Consider the following 22,325-nt stretch of genomic DNA (forward strand, 5'->3'; position numbering starts at 1 on the left):
ATGTTTTTGTTGTTCACAGCAGTGGACAGGCGATAAATAGCCGTCTTTCATGATGTTTTATCGCCAAAACGGTTTTAAGCCGAGCGAAGCTCCGCTGAACTGTTAAATTACACTTAGGGTCATATTCCAGAACTGTACTCAATGCTCAAGTCGGGATTTGACCAGACTTGAGTATGATTTCAAGCACTGGAAATACGACCCTAATGGCAAGGACTTGAGTATGATTTTCAGTGCTCACTGCAATACTCAAGCCCTGACTTGAGCATTGAGCACAGTTGTGGAACCTTTAAAGTCGTAGAAAATTATACAACGAAAATTTTCAAGAGTTAAATCCATGGTGATGTAGACAACCAATTTCTAAAATAACGTCACAATGTAAAAACAAGTGACAGTCAGATGAAACGAACTGTATTGTACAGGCAAAGAGTTCCATTTTCAAGTGTTGTAATTACTTTTTAAATATTGTTTATGGAAGTGGCCAGTTCCGGAAACTTATAGTGCGCCCTATGTATCCTCAAATTCGTAAGAAAACAACAATACAATAACAATAAACTAATTAGAAATCGATTCTGCTTTTCAAAATCGAATTTTCTTTTTTACAAACTGTATATCATCGTTCCACTTAGGTAAAAGCCTCGTCTGTTTAGGCACTGAATACCTACAAACAGAGAATCTCTCCAAGAGCGTTCAAAAAGGCTCACTGAAATCTATCTTCAAAATAAAATTTCGTTCAGTGCGAATGAAATTGAATTCCATCCGCATCCGAGAAAGTCTTTATTAATCCCATGGAAGGTCACGCAAAGAACAGCGACCCGTGCGTGAATTGCTAAGGTTGACATATTTCGAATTGGTACAGAAGCGGGAGAGGCAAAACGGGCGTAATCTTCTTTTGATTAAGTCATAGAATAACTAATAGACATTTCAATGTCCCAGTAGATGAATGATATTTCTTGATTCTCTATAATCTTGTCTTTTTTCTGATTCTCTTTTTTCTAGTGTGTTACGAAAATGTGTTTCCTGAGAGGTTACTCGGTGAAGGAATGTACTGTGCACATATACAGTATTAAAGTTCCGTGGTGGATTGTATCGTAAAACTCTTCTTAAAGGCAACTTGTTCTCCATAGAGGGACGTGTAGTTTATTATGTAAACTGACCAGGGGCTGGTTTCGCACAGTCTGATTAACTTATATATATAGGTCAGATGTATGGTTCGCATATTGATATGTTGTACTAAAATATCCATATTCCAGAACGCCTAACCTGCAATTTATCTAGATCGCAATGACTAATTGCTCAAAAATAATAGTTGCAAAATGACTGAACGATTCATAATCAGCGGAATCCTATAACGACTGTTTTGGTAACCGTTCAGAAGTCCGAAATTACATTTGTCCGAAATAACGTTTGCTTGAATTTTCATAATTCTAAATACGGATTTATAAAAAAACCCGTTATTATTTTAGTATATTTTGGAGTGTTATCGCAAAGAAAAAATTTGATAAAGTTAGTTTTGTTTTACAATATTTCTAAAAAAAGTTTTCTGGAGAAAATTACTTTCGGGGTAATAAATATTGGACTAAACATAGCTTTTGGCATAAATTTCAATGGCCTGTATATGAAATCAAGCTGCGGGCCGGAAGAAATTTTCAGGTTATTTGGGCGAAAAGTAAGATTGCCATTTGTGTGGACATAAACATTGGGCTAGATTGACACGATAAAGCTTTTATTATACAACGTCTAGCAGTGAATGGGCTGAGACACGCGCTCAAAATCTGAATTCAACACTATGCCACTTACGGATAAACAAGGATAAAAGTCGCAAGTGTATAATACTCAGCGTGCTCTGACTACATAATACATTTTTTATCAATCTGTATAGAAAATATCTATACAGGTTGACTAGGATAGGCCTTCAAGTTGCGAATAATAAGTAACTAATTTCTGCTACAAATAACTAGTGCACTGCCGTCAAAAACCTTTAGGTTTGGTTTGACAAGCGAAATATGTACTTTTATTAAAAATATCGCACATTATGTAGAAATCAGGTCACATCTGAAATGTTACATTTTTTCAGGAGATAGATTTAAAGATTGTACGAAGATAATCGAAGCCCATAGCTTTTTTATACCTAAATAGAAAGTTATAAAATTTTGCATATACATCATTTGTCTCATGTACTACATTTTTATTATTATCAATTTGTTGTGATATTAGAACTTTTACCTTACGATCACATGTAGTTTTATTATTACCTAGGGTACAATATATAATGTTTTGCAGCCTTTAACGAATAATTCGTCCTAAGTAACTATACCTAGCTAAATAAACTCGTATATGTAACTGCCTCCGCCAAACGGTTACCATGCTGGATTGCCACGCAGAGGTCGCGGGTTTGATTCCTGGGCCGAGATAAATATTTGTATGACCTACATTTACTTCTCTCGTGAGTTTGGATGTAATTTGTAGTTGTGTTTGTGTGTGTCCATGGCACCCGCTATACAGGTTTTCCCTAGTGTCAGCCTGTACTATTTCTTCTTCCGGTATTTATACGGAATCAACATGAATAGTATAGGTAACACTTATCGCAAAAAACATATATCCTGCAGTGTCGGACAAACCCGCCAATTACTCTCTCACCGTCAAATCTGAGCCCTCAAATTTATTATGTGCGAAAAGATTGTGGCAACATTTTACTTCACACCTATGACCAAATTACCTGCTTTCCCGTGGGGAGGCGATACGTTAACAGATTACCTTTTTGAAATATAGCCCGATACGATAAGTACAGGTTGTTCTAATTTTACAGCTATTTAAATTAAGCAATAGAGCTCTTTGTGTGTTCGTCCAGGAAAGTACCGCCCCTTACCTATTTCTGCCGCCAAGCAGTAATGTGAGCTAATGCTCACGCAGTAATCTGCGTTCCGGTTTTGAATGGCGCTGGTGAACTTACAGGTACATGGAACTGTCAACTTGTATTTCAAGGTGACGGGCGCAGTGACAGTGCCCATCAGATCTATGTGATTTAAAGCTTTAAGTGGCACTGCAAACAATTACGGACAGGCGTGTTGCTTACCAACAGGCGCACGACTTGTTCATCCCGTCTCTTGGTACTTGGTACATTGTTTCCCGTCTAAAGAAACCGGCATTACGATCCAGGTTCTTGTTTTATTGCGTCTAAAAACTTAATCTTGTCAACACACTGTATAAACAAGCAGATATTAGCTTAATTCCAGGAGTCGAGTCACGACGTCGCAATACGAAACATCTGCCGCCCACTTATTTCGTCCCACTGATTTATGGAATAATTTTCCGAAATTACAACGCCAGACTGACAAGCCTAATTAAAACAAAATACGGTTGACAATAGAGTGAAAGAGCTGATTAATTGGGAAAGATACAAACAAAACATGATTACTTAGGAAGAACACTTAATTCAGTTTTTTTTTCGTTACAATATAAGTTTGATAGTCGATATCAAAGTAAAACACCTGGCCGTAGATATTACAACATCGAACTTTAGATACTCTCAGTACAGAGTACTAAAAAAAACAACCTCAAAACTTGCGAAATATTTTTGGAATATACGGAGACGTACACACGGGTCACTCGTTAGCGCTGTACTATTTCAGCTTTCTAATTTGTGATTTCAGTGCAAACGAGAGTTGATATTGAAAAGTGATAAAAGCCCTTTCGCCTGATGAGTGGCTAGGGATGGATGGCCCTTATTTCGTCTGTATTTTTGGTTATATACTCGATGAGATGCCACGACATCTACGCGCATTTGATTTGGCCACTAAATTACCGAAATGGAAAGTCAATCCTATCCCCGGCGATATACAAAAAAAAGTTTAATTGAGAACCTCCTCTTTTGAATACGGTTAACAAATATTACAAAATAATTTTTACATTTTGCACATAATAAGTTTGAAAACTGGACGATGCGTGAATTTCAATTCTCGTTTTTGGCCAACGTAAGACGAAAAAACGAGGACGTTCTCAAAGCGACTGTATTTTTTTGTGTATGTTAATATAATTGTAAGTCAATGATGTTAAGCGATTTTTTTAACCGCTTTTGTTGTTTTTTTTGTTGGAAAGAGGATACCTCAGCATTGATCCCATTTAAATTTGAAGAAAATATTCCATCTCTAAGGGCAGCAAGTTAGGAGATAGATTAGGTTTATTGGATTTGAACCACTATCCGTCAACCGTCTTCAATAAAACTTGGCAAATAGATGTAATTCCACAAACTTTTGAAGTTTTTTTTTATAAAAAAGATGTCATTATTACTTGCTATTTACATTGCAAGTATTATTTATTGAGCTACACCTGAATTTTTCCAACCCAACCGTTACAAAATCATTATTACATTCATAATTTTCCCCAATCCAAAGTTACTGAGAGTGCACCGAGGAACGGTCAGCACATTCGTTCATATCTTTTCCTAATTTTCATTAGAAGTTGGTGTGAGAATCGTCTACGTAATGTTCCGGCTTTATCTTTATAGGGTTCCAGATTACGCTCTCTAGCACCGACAATTTGATTACGTTGGCGGTAACACGTGAAGCACATGTGCCTGACGTTCATATCACTGCGGTTTTTACATATTAGTTCCCTCCATTTCCCATAATTCCTAAAGCAAATTTGACGTCACTTCGCATTGCGTAAAGTTCCTGTTTTATCTTTATAGCATTCGTGATTGCTAGAGGGGTAAATTTGATTAGCTCGCAGGTATGTGCGACATTTTATTTATTTATATTTATTTGGAACATTTGGAGCCACCATGAGGGTTATAATGAAACAAGCGTGGCTAGAAGATGACTTGTCAAAGAAGAAAAGAAGAGTTCATCCAGTGTAGTACTGGCACCTTACCTATTTCTGCAGCCAAGCAGTAATGTCAGCATTTTTGTGTTCCGGTTTTGAAGGGTAAGGGTGCTGCTGAAATTACAGGCACAAGGTACTTGTCAACTTATGTCTCAGGGTGACTACTCCTCAGATCTTTACGATTTAAAGCTCTGAGTGGCACTGCAACTGTTATGCATAGACGTGACGAAAATTGTTAGGAACATTTTGTACTTATTTTTTTGTGAATTTCATAGTATTCATTTAAATAGTTTTAGATCATATAGTGGTCCCCAAAATAAATGACTTAAGAAAATAATAGGGCAGTCAGAATATTAGAGGGTGCGGTGAGGGAATGACGGTGAAGGAATGACGAATTCAAAATAAACCAAAACTTAGGGTTGAGAACAGTGAGACCAAGAAGAATGTACTTTGCGCGCAACAAAGAGTATAAGAATTTATATTGTATTGTACAGGTAGAAAATATACGTTTAATAAAAATCAACCTTCTCGCGATGAATATAAAGTGTATATTGTATTTTATTTAGTCGGGTTTCAGTTTTTAATCAAAAGGCGCCTCATATTCTTAGATTTAAAGTTGGTTTTCAGGGTGTTCACGGTAATCGTAATTATATTTTGTGGGCGATAACTATTTATTATCAATTTCTCAAATTTCACTAACGTTTTTGTTTTTCTAGTCAGCCGCTGGTAGCAGTAAAGGTACCTGGCTAAATTAAAAAAAACTTTTATAGATTTCTCACAGATGGCGCTACGGCACAAAAGTCATTAAAAAACAAAATCAAAGATCTGCAACCAGCTTATAGGAAAATTCGTAAATCTGTCGGTTCGTTCCGTAGTTCAGTTAGGAGAGTGTGTGTGACACGGAAGGACTTTTTCTTAGTGTTCGATCTTTGTATTAATAATTAAAACAAACTAGTGGAGTAATTCCAGAAAAAATAATCCTAACTTAACAATACGCAGATATAGGAAATGAAACTATTTCTCCGGATTTAAATCGCGTATATTTGTTTTTTCAAACAAACCGACGTTTCAGTCAACCGTGACCATGGGACCTGTAAAGGGCCCGAAACGTCGGTTTGTTTGAAAAAACAAATATAAGCGATTTAAATCCGGAAAAATAGTTTCATTTCCTATGTGTAACAATCGCGAAAACCTAAGAACTCAATACGTAGATACCTTTCATCAGGGTGAAGTTAACGTTAAATAATCTTTATTTCATAAGTAACAAACTACACTGGAAATCGTCGTATTGATTACACTCTACTGCTCATTCGTAAGGCAGATTCCCCTGATAAGAATGCGTAAGAAACTCTAGGGGTAGGCAAAAACAAGAGCTTTTCTTTTCATAGCTTTCACCTCATCAAGAAGCATCAATGCTTTCACAAGCTCGTCAGTTTCGTCAATGTTTCATTCATTATGTGTATACCTTTATTTTTTTTTTGTAATTTAATGAGTTCAGTTAATAAAAAATATATATACTATATAAAAACTTAAGTTTCATTCAGGCGACAATTTCGTGCTTACGTAAATACGCAAGGGAAAAATAAATAACTAAAAGTTATTGAAAATTAAATAGATATGGTAAAAAAAAGTACTGCAACTAGCGTGCGAGCAATGGACGAGTCATAAAAATTTATTCCCCCGCACTCTCGTAAACAGTGCGTGTAAAGTTGGCGGCACGTTATGCAACCGCGTTGCGGTCGCTGCCATTGAATGCTGTTTTTTATACGCTATGCGCCTTTGTCGACTGTTTTGGCTGACTAAAGGGAACATGGAGGTATTTTTCAGATTGAAATCAGAGCTAACCGTAATGAATAGAATAGAATAGAATCGTTTATTTCATGTTATCAATGTCACAATATTACGATTGGAAATACAATGTCAAGGGATAACTATGATCGTCAGTAATAAAATTATAATAATAATAATGAATATAAAATAAAGTAGTATAACTACTGCTTGTCGAATAAAATAAAATTAAAATTGTTTCAAAAGAAACTCATCGACACTGTACAATTCAATATCCAATAAAAGGATTTTTAGTCGGGTACAAAACGTTTCATCGTTTCTAACACTTTTCAGGTCTGTGGGTAGATGTTTGTAGAATCGGGGACCTATTACCCGCGGATTTCTAGTTGCAAGTTCGGTACGGTGGGCAACGGATTTTAGTGTTCCCGCGTTTCGTAACGCTCGGCCTCCGCCCGTACGTCGCTCATAAGTAGCCAAGTTTTGACGCGCATAAACTATTATATCATAAATATATTGTGAGTACATGGTCATTATATTGTACTTCTTAAAAAGGTTTCTGCAGGTTGTTCTTAGTGCACGTTTTTGAAGAATAAATACCCTAATCGACTCAGTTGAATTACCCCACAGTGTGATGCCATAAGACATCAACGAATGAAAATATGCATAATACGTCTGCCTCAATACCACATTGGAGACAAGAGGACGCAGTTTCCTCAGTGCGTATGCAGCACTTCCAAGTTTTTGACATAGAGTTTGTATATGTGACTTCCAATTCAAATTTGAGTCTAGCGTTAAACCCAAGAATTTACAGGTGTTACATAATGGAACAATGGAGGTAATAATTGGCCTTGTTATAGAATTTCTTCCTCAGAACAACATAAGGTTTGACTTCGATTCGTTAAGAATAAGTCCATTCGCAGAGAACCACACACACAGCTGCTCATGCGTGCAGGCTAATTTTTCTTCCAACTCGTTGTAGGTTTTAGCACACACTATAACGGTTGTATCGTCCGCAAATAGAACCACAACACCCCCTGATATAAAGTATGGCAGATCATTGATGAATGCCAGGAATATTGTATTACCTAGGGCAGATCCCTGTGGGATGCCAATGGTGACGTCACCAGCCGCAGACCTAGTTGTTGTACCGTTTGTACTGACCTGAACCGTTTGCCGTCTGTTTGATAAAAAAGACTTTAATAGGTTATGGGCGACTCCGTTGACGCCATACACAGCTAACTTTTGAATTAATAAATCATTTTCAATGACATCGAACGCCTTTGTTGGGTCACAAAAAATGCCTGCAGTTTTATACTTATCATCTATACCGGTAATAATAGAATCTACTATATTTTGTGCTGCAACTACGGTGGATTTACCTTTCCTATAAGCATATTGTCTATCTGATAACAAATCATTCATTTCGAAATGATCCATAATACTTGTTGATATAATAGATTCTATTATTTTTGATATATTCGGAACTATGGTTATCGGTCTGTGGCTTTCAACATGGGTCACGTCCCCCTTCCCCTTAAACACTGGACATACACGAGTACTTTTTAAAATATCAGGATGTATACCTTCTCTAAATATTTCATTTATTAAAATAACGAGTATGTCTCCAATCACTGGCCACACCGACATTAATATGTTTATAAGTATAAATAGTATAATATCGTATATGTCCAGCGATTTTGACGTATGCCACATACCCCTCACTACCCCCTCCAACGAGTCACGAGTGACAGTTGGAAGGCTGTACTGAGGAACATCGCATTCACCCACGCATTTTCTTAAAAATGACATTGATTTTTCTTTATTATTGTGTAGATGTAATTTTGAAGTTATTGTAAGAAAATAATCATTGAAGTAGTCAGGTATCATGTCTACAGGCACAATGTCTCCCTTGTGAGTCAGTCGAACGTTTTGTTGGTGATTCCTAGTCGAAACCTCATCGTTCACAATCTGCCACATTACCTTGCTCGAGTTTTTAGTAGACATCATCTTATTATCATTAAATAGACGACGATCACGCAAACTCATAGATTTTATTAAATTTGAATGATGTTGGAGACATTTATTTAAAACATTATCATGTGGAAATTGGTGTTTCATTGAGCAGAAATTATAATACATTGCAATGTGGTGGTTAAGTTCTTCACTCACCCATGGAATAGTATTCCTCTTTAAAGATATTTTTTTTAATAGGAAAATGAATATTAATATAATAAGTTAATATTCTTATTAATGAACTAAATTTTTCATTAATATTGATATCAGTCACATGAATGAAACTCCAATCATAATTATAAATGTCCATATAAAATAAATTAATAGACTCCTCTGCAAAGATACGTCGATGTATAAATTTGTTTACATTTTTGTGTTGGATATAACTTGTACATTTCTTTTTCTGTGATACCAAGTGAAGGAACGATTAAGTCGTGCGCCTGATGGTAATAAGATGACAAACTTCGTGTGCCAGTAATTTCACCAGTACCCTTACCTTTCAAAACCGGAACGCAGTTGTGGTCACATTACTGCTTAGCGGTAGAAATAGGTAAGGTGACAGTACTTCCCTGGACGAACTCTTTCACAAGAAGCTCGATTGCCACTTAATTTACACAACTGCCTAGCAACGCACGTTATAGTTTTTAGCTACTTTTTTATTATTAATATTGCATATATTGTCATCATCAAACTATTCCACTTCTGGGTTTCTAGAGAAGCGGATTTAGGCCACTCAAGATATAGTTGGAGACTGCACACTTCTTCCAGAAGTTTTAAGGGCCTTCCCCGATATCCATGTCTCATTGTGATGATAGTAAAAGCAACAGTCTGGCAATTAGTAAAATAAACTCCACTTAGAATAGACACAGTGATGTAGGCCTTCGCAGCGACTACGCATTTCAAATCGCGGCGTTCGTACTGCGTACTTGCGGCGGCGTGCGCGCCGCGCTGTCGCATCGCTTTCGAATCGCTCGGAAATCGCAAGTGTGATAAGGATCTAAGTATTGACACGCCGAATAGTTACTCTACTTATTTTATTATACTATGCTAGTTGTTATTGGTTAATGAATATACACGAAAATCTTAAATAAAATTTACATCAGCCTTCAATTAGGTTTTAAAATATTTAGTAGCTGTTTATTAGTAGTAGTATATTTTATTCCTGCTGAGTAAACTTTAATACAGGTCGCACATTGTTACCTTACAATAGGTAGGTATACTGATAACGTTGAAAGCCGTTTGTAAATTATGCACGTACACACCGCCACACAGATTTGCACTTTCAATCCCTCTTTGTACTAACCCCATTACGAATAAAATCGGCATTTCTAAATCATATCTTGTGTGGTAAATTGTCTCGTCGTGTACCTAAGCTAAGATACACCATGAGTATAGTAGTTACTTACTTAAATGTAGCGTGTTACGCGAAGAATTTATAAAAATTATACATCCTAAGAGTACAAGTCTGTTTATTTATGATACTACTCGTCATTTTCTCCATAAATTCAAATGATTAGAACTTAAAGAAACCCTCTTCATTACCTTAAAAAAGCTGTAATTTTACATGCATGCCGTATTGTCAGAAAAATCATTCAGATGGAAGATGAAATAAATTTTCATCGCAATATACATATTGCTTATTAACCGACTTAAAAAAAGGAGGAGTACGTCTCCGTATATTCCAAAAATATTCTGTATTTATTGTATTAAAGATAATATGTGTAACTATGTAACTATAAAGATAATATTAAAGTAGTCGTCTGGCCACGGGCCACTGGCCAATCGGAGCACAGTTGTCACCGTAATTATATGGCAGAATAGTTTTCAAACAAATGAAATTACATTTTGATTGTTTTTGTAATTTTTATTTACGATTCATTGAAATATATATTAAATACTATACAACTGCACAAATAACACTTTAAAATGATAACTATGATAACACAATGTATTTGCTTAGTGAAAATATGATATAAAATTCTGTTTTTAACCGACTTCAAAAAAGAAGGAGATACTCAATTCGATCGTATGTATTTTATTGTTTTTTTTTTGTATGTTGTTACGCGACAACTCCGGTATTTGTGAACCGATTTTCATGATTCTTTTTTTGTTGGAAAGGGGGTACTTCCATAGTGGTCCCATTTCATTTTGAAGAAAGTCATCCACCTCGAAGGGTGGCTGTTCACGCTTGAAAATTCATTTTTATAAATAGCGCCTAAATTTTACTTAGGAGCAATTATTCTAATGGTTGATTTTGCTATTTCTCCAATTCAAGGTGTTTTTCTCTCAATATACTTTGAGTAGTGAGAACCGATTTTTATTATCCCCAGTGTCAAAACCTATACAGTGGCGAATTTAAGGATATTTCAATAAAACTTAGCAAATAGATGTAATTCCACGTAGTTTTGTGGTCGGTTTTTTTAGTACTCTGTACTGAGATTATCTCACTTTTTTTTGTTTGACACTTTTTATTTGAGTAATTTTTACAAGTTTTTATTTTTTATGGTACTGCATAATTGACAAGCACGCTGTCAGTCGGCAAAACGAAGATTGACGCGCAACGCTCATGTGTGATTTTAACGGACGCTTTTTAGCGCCGACCCGACATCCCTTTGGTAGATCAGTGCCCTTAAATGAATTTGTCACTTTGTGAGACGACTGTTAAGAACAGCCAGTTTCTTTTTTATTTCTCGTATTAATGTTATATCCGTATTAATGTTATTCATTAGATTTAACTCTCTAGACACTTGAAACGTATTTAGAAAAGTCTCTATCGGGAATCAAACCCGAGATCTCATCCACAGCCCACAGTGCAAACCGTTGTGCTACCGAAGTCGTCAGAAACAAAAACATATCACAGTTTACAGCAGAAACGAAATTACTTATACAGATGCCAGATTGTTTGAAAGCTAAAATGTTAAACAAAACAACTAAAGCGGTGGTTTGTACGAAAGATGCGTGAATACCATCAATCACAGCCAATCGAGATAACGCGATATAACATGGTAATGCGCGGCTAATGATCGCTTAATTTACAAATTCAGCGCTGAATTCATTGGTGTTTTGTATTACACAATATAAACAAATTGTTAATAATATTAACAGGAGTAAATTCAGTATAACTTTGGACCAATAACCCAAGAGAACTGCTAATCTCCATACTACCGGCGGCCTACCATAACCTTTCAAAAAACAATCTTATTTCAATGTAAGCTTATAGTAAGCTTATTAAAATATTACTCATATTCGTACCATGACAAACCTATCTACCAAGTAATGTATTATTGCTAAAGTGACTGAGAGAACGAATGTTTTCCCAATATTGTCTATTCCTTACTAGAAAATAAGAAAGAAATAACGCTATATTAACTATATAATGTCATCACTTTCTTTTTTGATGTTCCGAATCATCCTATCGTACTATGATGTTAAAGTATTTAATATATTTACATTCAGAGAATTTTAACTGCCAAAAAAAGAAAAGTATGTAATAATGAAATTATTAAAATTACATTATTTTCAATTATTTTTCCGCATTTTCATGAACAAAAATAAATAATACAAGCTGAGTCTTGATTGTCACGTTGTTGTGAATTTGGAATTATAGTCTAGTGTCAACTGTAAGTGTCGCCAAGGAGCATATAGATGTCGCTGTCATAATTTTACGAATTATACATCGCGTATTTTAATTTAACGAGAAATGATTTCCTATGTACTATAAAATAAAAAATAAATAAAATATTGAAGAGATACTTATATGTAAAGAAATAAGTTCAACTTAACTTTTAATCACAAATCAATATTTAGGCAATAAATTCCAATCAATAAAATCTAATGTTTCCATTGTATCGGTGGAACTTTTTTAAGATTGCTAAATTTGACATAAGTACAATATTAGTTTAATGTTAAAGTCACGTCATAATACAAACTGAGTGAATGAATAGTCACAAAGCTGCCAATAAAACATAATAGTTTTAACATTATAATAAGCTTACTTTAAGCACGTCATGGTACGAAAAGTCATTGTAAGGTTAAAGAGGTAATATTGTTTTAACTTCACAGTTGAGTTGAGTTGATGCTGTCCTGGCCCCCCATAGCCCCTGGGTAACGGACTCGGGGGAGGTCGTTGCCCAGCATAGAGGGGCCCGGGATAGAAGGCTCGTCTGGTGTTCGGCGAGCCTCACATTCGGAGTCGGGGGACCGATGTGACTTCGTTGAATCTGGTAAGCATGACATTGCACCAAGTGACGCAATCGATCAATGATCGGTTTTTTGAGCCTCAGTCAAATTGTGTGAGATCCCACACCGAGAGCACAGCTTTTTCACACCCAAATTTTTGTGTAGTATTGATTATATTTGACTCATGCCTATGCATAAAGATGCCCGAATTTCATGGTATGTCACATGCCTGTCTGTTTTGATCATACAGCACACAGCGTCGATGTTTTTGTTGTTCACAGCAGTGGACGGGCGACCATCACGAAATTCGTCACTGATGTTCACACGACGGCGCGCGGCGTTTGAATTCTGCGAACCAGCTATAAATAGCCGTCTTGCTTGGTGTTTTAGCGCCAAAAGCGATTTTAAGCCGAGCGAAGCTCCGCTGAGCTGTTAAATTACACTAAAAGTCGTAAAAAATCACACTACGAAAATTTTCACGAATTAAATCCATGGTGATATAGACAACCAATTTCTAAAATGACGCCACAATGTAAAAACAAGTGACAGTCAGATGAAACAAACTGTATTGTATAGCCAAAGAGTTTCATTTTCAAATGTTGAGCTGTTAAATTACACTTAAAGTCGTAGAAAATCATACTATGAAAATTTTCACGAGTTAAATCCACGGTGATGTAGACAACCAATTTCTAAAATGACGCCACAATGTAAAAACAAGTGACAGTCAGATGAAACAAACTGTATTCTATGGCCAAAGAGTTTCATTTTCAAATGTTGTAATTACTTTTTAAATATTGTTTATGTAAGTGGCCAGCTCCGGAAACTTATAGTGCGCCCTATGTATTAGTATCCTGTCTGTTAATAAGTGTGGTGTTAAGTTCCGCCAAGGCATCTTTTCAAAATGTTTTTCACAGGTTCATTTTTGTTCTTTCTGTACTATTTATTCGTATAAGGCCGCTTTAGTCCAATTCGATTTTTGTCTTGTTGATTACTTTAGTACTTGTACTCATCTATGGTTACTTACTTACTTAATAAAGCAACATATTTTTCAATGTTATCCTTTGGAAAAAAAAACCATGTTATTAAGCAAGGCCGTGCTGGCCCGGAAATAAAAATTGATTACAAGCAGAAAAACGGTATATTAAAACACTTTCACTATTATTTTGTGACAAATATAATTGGCTGACCGGCAGTTGTAAATTAAACAAATTTATTTAGTTTTCGGTGTCCCTTATTAGCTGATGCGGGAAGTGTTTGGAATCGAACGGGCTTTCCGATGTTAATAATCTCACAAATTCAATTTCAACTATTAACTCTGTGTCACATTTTTTTACCCTTCCCGTGTCAGTTGCATCCGCAAAAAGATCGTTTTCGGCCTTAAAGCGAATTCATTGGTACACGCGGAATTGTCAAAAAGATGAAAGATCATAAAATTTGGCTATAATTTGAATAGAAAATAATTTGCTTCCCAAAATTCAACAATGTAACCATGCACCGTTTAAGTAACATCAGTGATGACAAATATGGTAAAGGTGGCATGCAATGCATTAATAACGAGGAGTTGCATTAACACCATTCAGCGCCCACGCTTCACTACTAAGCATTTACGAAAAAAATAGTTTTTGTTAAAGTAGGTGATTTTTTTAACCGGCTTTACTAGCGAAAATTTTCACGCGTCGGCACTGCAATGTATATAATCTCATGTCGCACAAATATAAACGTTGTACATCGTTCCATTGTCACCAAGGGGCTTGGTGACAGGACATTCGCAGCCCGCAATGTATGGCGATTGCATTCCGTCACACTGGACATAATCCTGGTGACATATGGGTCGTTAACGTGTCAGTATTGCTAAAGTGATGTTAGAGATTGATGTTCCCGTCTTTTGTAAATAGAGGTTATATTTCTATTACTGAGGAATTCATTGCTATTCATGACTTAATTTGCTTTATATATTTTTATTTGTTTTATACAAATGATCTTGCATTTTTTACGACTATTTACGATATACGAATTCCGCAGGATGTAATACAGGATAACAAATTTGCGAGATTACAATTGTACAAAAATCAGTTTTTTTGCTTTATACATATCATCCCGCCTACCTCTCATCGGGGTAGGAAGAGGCAATAGACATCTGCCTGCTAGGCACCTGACAAACCCCATTCGCCTCCTCTAATCTCATGAGTTTCTTCGCACAAGTTCGTTTATTTTTGATACTTTTAACCCAACCTTTTTGAAGGACATTCCCAATCTAATTGAGATATGTGCGCCGAGGTCTACCTCTTACCACGCATCCATCCACATTCGCTCTATTTTGTGCTGTCAATTTTTCTCCGTTCATTAATGACCAATATTCATTCTTCTACATGACCAAACCATGGCAGCTTACCCCTCTCTATTCTGGTCAGTGATCAGTGGTCACTACATCATTTTCCATACCACAACGCTCTCTTGCTGCACGTTCTGTATGCGTAGAGGAATCAGTGTTGCCAGGGTACTTGAGTCGAAAATTATGTTTCGTTATCTGAAAAGTTACACTTTCCTGCAAGCCTTTTTTTATCTTCATTTACTTAGGAACATTTGTACAATTTACATGTCAGTTCTATCGTATCCTAAACTATAGCTAACATGTCCGGGCAGCGCTACTGGAAAGCCTGGAAAGAAATAGTAACAGTCTTTTTGCCCGTTTTGGGTGAGGATTGTCTAGTATACAGCTTATAGCGCCTATGTGCTAAAGTTTATTTTCGTTTTTTTTAAACAAACGTCATTACCTATAGGTCTAAATACTAAATAATAATAATAATGCACATACTTAACATAGCCCCGCACTAGAAAAACCTGTGTCGTGAGTGTCATGGACACACACATAGACAACCACAAATTACACAAAAACTCACGAGAGCAATAAATGTAGGCCATACAAATATTTCTCCCGGCCCGGGAATCGGACCTGAGACCTTTGCATGGCAGCCATAGTAACCGCTCGGCCACGAAGGTAATTCACACGCTATAAATTAACACTATATATGCACGCTCAAAAAAATTCAAGAAACAATGTTGTTTGTACTAACTTTAGGTTACTTTATTGTCTAATTTGGGTGCATTCGTAAATTATTTAATTCACAATAACAAACATAGTTGCATCGAAAAAGTCTCAACACGGATAGGTTAGGTTATAGGTTTAGGTATGCCTAAAAGGCAGTGATAAGTGTTTATAAAATATTATATCATTTTGTTAAGCAATATTCATCTAGACTGTACTATGCACTTACGAATATGTCATATCTGCTATAAATATAAAGCACCTAGAACCATCCATCTTGTTAGTGTTGTGTAAGTTTACTGTGAGTTCGCCCTCCTTTTTATTATTCTATGCATTTTCCCATCTCCCATCTAATATACTATATTTATACTCTCCGTAAATATGAATTTCCTTATGTAAAGTGATGCATTGAACTTCTTTTGCATTTACTATGTAACAAATTATCAAAAAGGTTCTGTTTCTGGTTTGGCAGTATTACTTTCTTTTTAATGAAGTAGCAAGTATGTAGAAAAGAGTAGCTATACCCTCTGAGGTTTTGCTTTTGTGACTGTTACAATGGTATTCATATGTAGCGTATGACTATGATAGTATTATTTGATCCGCAAAGAAATAATTGATCACAATGGATGAGATTATAATAGTAAATGCTCTTTTTTAAATATCCGATTTTTTTATGTTTAATACATATATTCGTTGTTGTATCTATATTAGTTGATCTACGGATATTATAAATGACCTGCACCCAAGGTTACACTGGTGACACTATTATTATGTTTAAGCATACTAATTCATATTTGGTATTAAAAAAATACTATTTGATCCTCCTTTTTTTATTATTGATTTTTTTTTACGATTTGTTTATAACCTCTTCTTCGTCTTTTGATATTGATCTCCTAATAAATCTTGGTTGCTTGGTTGCGCCCTTCATTCAGTAGGTTAGGTTAGAATGTATGTATGAAAAATATTAATGATAATAAATGTTTCCAAATAATAATAACTATTTCCTCGATGGCTATGATGGTTTATCATTCAGCTGTAAAAAGAACAGTAAAACCTTATTTTTAGATAAGTTTACTACATTCGTAATTTTCGAAACTCACCAAATAATCACTTTATGGGTTTGGAAATTAGCAGATAAAATAAATGCACTCAACCTCATTAGGCCAACATGTGAAGTAATTCAGACTAAGACAATATGTTTCCTATGGTCACATAAATGCCCAGTGTGCATATTAATTCGAATATCGCATTAAAATTTTCCGTTATACGAGTATAATCCCAGAGTATCTACAAAAAAAAGTTTTTCATTCAACACTGATGGCACACTCGCTGAAATATACATATATTTAGTACTATCACATCACAAATATTACAGCATTTAAACATACGACATACGGTATTATATACTTACGGTGTACATAGCATTTATAATAAAATAAAAATATATAAGCTTAAATTAATTAATACCTACTGTTTGGGTTTACGCTTGAGCAATTAATTTTTTGGTTGCATAAATATCTTTTTTTTTACACAGTCCTGGATTTTATTGTTAATTGACGTGGGGGGATGATTATAACAGATTTTTGTTACTTTAGACCTTGGATACTATGATAGTAATTATATTTAGTACATTTTAATGTACATTGGGCGTTTAGCGCTTTTTTCAATGTAGTTTGTCGTCTTAGGACAGGGTTTCTTAATCAGTGGTCTACGGACCCCTAAGGGGTCCGTGTACTGAACGCCGATCCAAGGTGTGCCTACAAAATTGTTATACAATATGTTGTGAGTAAATAGAGAAGGATTGAGGGCACGAATTTAGAAAACTGGCATTGGATTTTGTACGAACCGCCATGTTGTACAATGTTATTATGAGGAGCAAAGACAATCAGGTAGTTTTCTTATTTTACCTTTACCAAATCTAAATAGACTACCATTTTGAATTTGCCATCCATTATAGGAGTGAGCGAGATGCGCCTTGTTGCAACCCGGATTGACAATTTGTTTTACAGTCTGTCAATATTATTTTATCGTTACCAAATCTTAACAGACTACCTTTCTGAATTTGCCATCCATTATTGGAGTGAGCGAGACGCACGTCAATGTTCATCTTTTTGGAAAGGGTCCGTGGGCTCTTACAAATTTTGACAGGTGTCTATGATTCCAAAAAGGTTAAGAAAGCCTTTCTTACGAGGCTAAAAATCTTTTTTGACCGAACGAAGAAGTTTATGGTCTAGCAACAAATGGCATATCGTTAATTTCACAAAGCGGAAGAAATCTTTAGTGGACTATGGGTATAACCTATCCGGTGGTATGACAAATTGACATTGCTAATATTTTCCTTTGAGATACCTATTTTAATGATCCTTTGAACTGGATCCGTATTGGATTGTGAAAGGAATAAGTGTTATCAGCAAGTCAACATCGTATAAATAAGCGACGTCTCTATCACACCTCATGTTTCACTCTGTGTTTATTCTCCCGAGAGCGCTTCAATTTGAATAATACTAAAGCAAAATGTAGCAGATTTGACAATTCTTTGTTTTTGTCTTATCTTGCTTCACGGGGGTGGTATTCTAGACTAATACGATGTATTTTACTGTCGTGGCTGTAGAAAATACAATAATAGTTAAAACAATTCTTGTAATATTTGAATTTTTCCATACTTACAAACTTTAGTTTTATAATATTAAGTTTATTGAATATCACGATGTTTTCTTACCATGATATTAAATTTTTTATTATTTGTTAATACTAAAAATATCCTTCAATACGGCTGGATTAGAACCAACGCCTTCAGCATATCGTGCCTTTAGTTTTATAGTTTAAAAAAATGTAATACGACTTCTTACACTTAATGTTTTTATTGAAACATATAAATTGGACAGGGACAAAAACCCTTATGAATACTGTTGTTGAATAGGTGTTAAGAATATTGCAGGAAAAGAGAAGCTTATTGAAAACAATAGAGAATCAAAGTGGAAAGATATCTGGGCATTTAATACGTCGCGACGCTTTTCTTAGGGCGTTTTCTGATTTGTCGATGCGAGTGCGGTAGACGTTCGGTACGTTCGGTACACGTAGTTTTCTAATATTTATTTGTTTATTTATTATTAATATTTAGAAACGGACATTACTCTGTTAAAAAAAGTTGTTGCTCATTTGTAAACATTTTGCTTTTTTTCTTCCGCCATCTGTCCATTCATTATCAGTCAAAAGAGATTACATTTCAGCCTGCCTTTGCATGTCAGAAACTCAAATTTGGCGATTACTGCACCGCCAAGAGCCAAGCTCTTAAATACGAAAAAATAAATTAGTGCCTCTTTGACCTTTTTATTAATATTACAATTATTTATACGTATATATGGAATAGATGGGACAAACAGATATGCGCCTGGTGGTAAGCGACACGGCTGTTATCACAGTTGCAGTACCACTCAGTGCTTTAAATCACAAGGATCTGAGCAGCACTCCCACTGCGCATGTCACCCTGAGACATAAGTTGACAAGTTCTATGTATGTGTGCATTGACTTACAATTATATGGACGTCGGGTCCGCGCTAAAAAGTGTCCGCACTTGTAAGGCGCTAAAATCGTATACAGAGCGCGACACTCCGCTTTAGTCTTCATTTCTTCTACTGACAGCGCGATACTGCGATGACATTACAATTTAAATTTCGAATAGGTTGACTTGGGACATTTTTTTCGTGGTTTTTGTATTAGACCCGTCGTCCATTTATTTGTAAGTCAATGTATGTGTGTCTGTAATTTCACAATTTTTTCAATATTATACATGCATACACTCATACAAACCCTAGTTATTTTTAACCGACTTAAAAAAGAGGTTCTCAATTCGACTGTATGTATTTTTTTGTATGTATGTTACGCGATAACTGCGACATTTGTGAACCGATTTTGATGATCCTTATTTTTGTTGGAAAGACAATATCTCAGTGATCTCATTTAAATTTGAAGAAAATATTCCACCTCTAAGAGTGGCAAACTAGGGGATGAGCAACTTTTGAAAGCGGGTTTTTTTTAATACTCGGTACCATAGATGTAGAAAAAAAGGGGAGTTATGTAATGACGCTATGTAAGATCGGGTGCCGATGTCGCCACTTTTTAGCTTGTGTGCAATTCAAACTTTACGCTCTATTATCTACTACCATAACTTAATGATTTTGATTGGGTAGGGCTTAAAACGTGAAATCGACGTAAAACAATTTTAAAATTTAACAAAATTAAACTGTAAGTTTAATTGACTAAGAGTTATATTACAATAATTTCAATATTTTTTTCATCCCGGTTCAGCCATTCACCAATAGGTGGTTTAGTAAAAATACTACTTGTATATAATAGGTAACGGTTACACGTTAGATGGCGCTGAAACTCATTTTTCGCTACACTAAGAACTCACGGAGCGGTTTTCACCCGCGTCTGCTGCGGGATCGCGGCATCTGTAGAATGTAACAGTTTCACGGCGCGTTTTACGCCTGTAGTGGTGACGGGTGCTCGCGGTTGCCGCGGCGGGGTACTAGTAGAACCGCGCAGGACGTGATGACCTGCGCGCTTGGCGGCCGTCGTCGCCCGCACACTTTGGTGGTCAGTTCAGGCGTAATGTGGTGCAGGCGCATGCAGGATAAGTTCTCTATTAACCGCGCGATTTGCAATTAACTCCCACTAACTTCGCGGTCCGTTCCGCAATCGCAACGGTTTCGTGCCCGCAACCGCGGCAGCTACGTGCCCGCACATACTTGCAGGGTCGTGAGTATTGAAATAAAACCGCTGTCTAGCAGCACCGGCGGGCGCGGATGGAAACCGCTCCGTTAATAAATTATTATTATTTTCTTAATGGCGGTAATTTACCAGTGTCAGTTTTATAAGAATAATATTAAAAAATATGGCGACAGTCGCCAGTGTCAATTTTCCATTATACGTTACCACGGGTTGGTGAAGCTGTCACTGTTAAGAGTAAACTCGAACCATCAACGAATTTAATAAATTAAATTATATTGTTTTTTTATGAAGGATATATGTAATTTTCTTTTTAAGTTTCTAATTAATTTTGCATGCACATGTAAAATAAAGCCGATTTTATTTATTTATTTTTTAAATGCATTTGCTAAGGAAATTGAAACAAAGTCAGAAATAGTAATAAGAAAACCAATCTTTCGATTTTCCTGCAGCTTCAATGCAACATTCTTTTATTTTGAACTCATTGGAAAAACTTAAAGATTAAAAATACTCGACGTTTAATCTACGAGTATAATGGAATTTAAATATCTTAAATATCTAAAACACAAATTTTTCTTCAAGCAACAGCAACATCTAAATTGACATGAAATTGAAACGGTTGTCCGAAAAATGAGTTATTATGAGTAGTAAGTATAAGTAGTAGTAAATGAGTTATGTGTTATAAGTTACTCGAAATAAAATGTTTAGTAATAATAATAATAATAATAAAATAAAAGAAATCAATTTAACGTGAATGCTTTTCGCTTCGATATTTTAGGGACTTTAATTACAAAAATCATAGTAAAAAATTCAAACATTTCAGTAAAAATTTATTGCCTATAAACATCAGTCTTCGTAAATGAACATCACTATATTTGAGTCTAGAAATGTTTATGGAGACAAAAAGAAAACATTGGATAATAATAGAAATAGTAACTAAGAATGCAAATAGCCGGTGGAATGTTATTTCCCTGGTTTTAAAATTTTTGTTTTCACTCCAATTTTTACAAGGTGTATCGCCACAACTTGGAATTTTCACGTTTTACGAGAGATCTTGTATGTACAACGATCGCCATGTCACTTTGGCGATGTTTGTAGGCGTGTCACCTCGATATGGTCATTTTGACCATATCGAGGCGACACGAACCACGCCCCCATGCCACATCTTCCCTTTTTTTCTATATTTATGCTCCGTACTGAGATCATATATAGTCTGAATGGAAATACATACATTTTAAAACTTAGTTGCTAACTATCTTGTAACGCACGCACGTACACATATATACGAGTGTGTGCTATGTTAAGTGTGTACACGCATAACACACAGTTTGGTATCATATTCATTTCTCATGAAATAAAAATAAAAACATAATCTTTTCGAGTTCTTAGGTTTTCGCGATTGTTATACATAGGAAATGAAACTATTTTTACGGATTTAAATCGCATATATTTGTTTTTTCAAACAAGCCGACGTTTCGGGCCCTTTACAGGTCCCATGGTCACGGTTGACTGATACTATCAACTGACACGGTATATATATATACGCGACATGTATAACAAATATACGCGATTTAAATCCGGAAAAACAGTTTCATTTCCTAAACATAATCTTTATTTAAAATAAACGATAACTCCAGAGGAGTATCTGAGATGATGAGTGGCGTCTTTCTTAACTGGGTCCTGGCAGTGTACCAGCGTCGTGGATAACCGCGGCATTTATGCTGGACCAGCGGCTTTTCAATTCCAT

This window comes from Hyposmocoma kahamanoa, unplaced genomic scaffold (assembly GCF_003589595.1).
Source record: "Hyposmocoma kahamanoa isolate Upper Pololo Valley unplaced genomic scaffold, ASM358959v1 187, whole genome shotgun sequence".
Classification (NCBI taxonomy): domain Eukaryota; kingdom Metazoa; phylum Arthropoda; class Insecta; order Lepidoptera; family Cosmopterigidae; genus Hyposmocoma; species Hyposmocoma kahamanoa.